Here is a 1,949-nt window from a genome sequence, read left to right as displayed (position 1 = left end):
CACCAAGCGGCGCAGAATGCAACACGCGAGAGAAGAACAAGAGAACAAAACAATTAGGCAAACTCGTGCACTCGACGACTCGACAGGTCGTAATGAGCGGAGTAGCGATTTGCGAGCCTTGTTAGCCGAGCACCGAGTGCATCATGAAGTGAATTAGATCTAGAACATTATTTGGGGTTAGAAGTCGGGGGGAGGAGGGGGTGAGATAGGGACCGGGCAGAGGTTGGGGAGAGGGAGAGGGGGTGGGGTGAGGGACAGGGGTAGTGGTTGGGGAGAGGAATGGGGGGTGAGAGGGGGGGGGGTGAGGGACAGAGGCAGAGATTGGGAAAGGGATTTGGGGAGGGGGAGTGGGACTGACAGTAGGAGGGCCGTACACAACGACTCACAATTCGTCGCTGAGGTAAAAAATAACGTCACTGTCTCTCAATCAGCTGCTCTTTCAGCTTAAACTCTGAGGGGCTGGGATCCAAGGTATCCATGTAAGCGCAACATGTCAGGCGCAGAGAATGGGAAAAGAAGCTTCCACTTCCACAAACATCAGGTTTTGTCATTGACCACCCTCGTCTGTTTTCTTTATCTCTGAAGTCTGTGGCGGTACGACGATCACGTCCTGACTGTCCTCAATAGTTCGTGTTTTCTGGCTTGTACAAGTGAAGTCCAGAGAGAATCTGTCCGGACTAATGGTCTCCAGAATCATAACAATACTGAAAAGAAAGAATAGAAAGTTTTAGTAAGGAATTGTTCTGATGATACCCGTTTTGAAACAGATCAAGTACAGTACTATAAGCGTAAAAGGCAAAGACAACCAACTCCCCCCCCCCCCCCAACTTACGGGCACACGCACAAACGTAAAGAGGGCAAAACAGATGAAAACAAAATAGACACTTAGATGATGCAACGCATAGCAACAGAACACACATACAGACAACAAAACTCACTTAGACCAGACACAAGCGATAACAGAACAGACTCATAATAAAAACGGAAAATGAATTTCAACAATACAGACACACAGACAACAATAAAACAGACACACAAACAACAACAAGACATACACGCTTAAAACAATAGAGCAGACACACAGACGATATAAAACAAGACACACAGATGACAACAAAATAGACAATAAAAACAGACTCACAGACAACAGTAAGATTTACACACGAAAAAAAAAACTACAACAATAGAGCAGACACACTGACGATATTAAACAGACACACGGACGACAACAAAATAGACACACAAATGACAACAGAGCACGTACACAAACGACAAAATCAATCTCCTCAACTTCGCTTAACCGAGTTCTGTTGATAAAAACTTAAGGGTAAGTCAACAAAGGCGGAAATCTTCTATTGAAAATAAGCTGTTACATGGACATGTTCGGGGGGGGGGGGGGGACTCTTTAAAGGCAAACTGATGACGGAAGCCGAAAGCATCGGTTACTTTCCCACCGGTTGATTCATTTTCCCAGCTGGCTCACAATCAATTGTAGCAAGACGTGACGGAATCAGGCGCTCGTCAATTTTTCGGCATATGGAGTTATTGGTATCATTTTAAAGCTTGTTCATTTATCTTGCTTTCGGTGGAAAAAAAAAATATCATGTATTTTTCGTAGAAGTTGAGATATTTGCGACTGAAGGAGGTTTCAGGGGTAAAATTAGTGAGAAAATGGCCGCCAAAAGTTTGCAAATTTCCATGGCTTGAGAAGCCTTGGATACAAAAAAATTACATTTTTGTGTGTCTTTAATCAATGTTTTTCAGTAAAATGCACAGAGAAATGTGTTTTTAAATGAACGTGAAAAGTGTTGAGTCAATAAAAGAAAATATAACAAAACTGCTACACGGCTAGAAAAACGCCAGTTTCTTTGATTTCAAAATTTTGACGACAGCCTGATTTCACCACGATGGCAATCAGATGTTGCCCATATTGAGAGGTCGAGAAGATT

General features: G+C 43.2%; 1 protein-coding gene across 1 annotated transcript in view; it reads right to left on the bottom strand.

Annotated features, from left to right (window-relative positions):
• The window catches only part of LOC101853484, a gene marked incomplete at its 3' end in the record, with an annotated part of 4,292 nt that extends 4,076 nt beyond the window's left edge, over nucleotides 1–216 (bottom strand). The window contains 1 exon segment of the mRNA XM_005105864.3: nucleotides 1–216. This exon segment is cut by the window's left edge and continues 64 nt beyond it.
• Between the last annotated feature and the right edge of the window lie 1,733 nt (nucleotides 217–1,949).

Source organism: Aplysia californica, unplaced genomic scaffold (assembly GCF_000002075.1).
Source record: "Aplysia californica isolate F4 #8 unplaced genomic scaffold, AplCal3.0 scaffold00496, whole genome shotgun sequence".
NCBI classification, from domain to species: Eukaryota; Metazoa; Mollusca; class Gastropoda; order Aplysiida; family Aplysiidae; genus Aplysia; species Aplysia californica.
The sequence above is the reverse complement of the archived record's forward strand: the minus strand, read 5'-3'. Positions and strand labels throughout refer to the sequence as shown.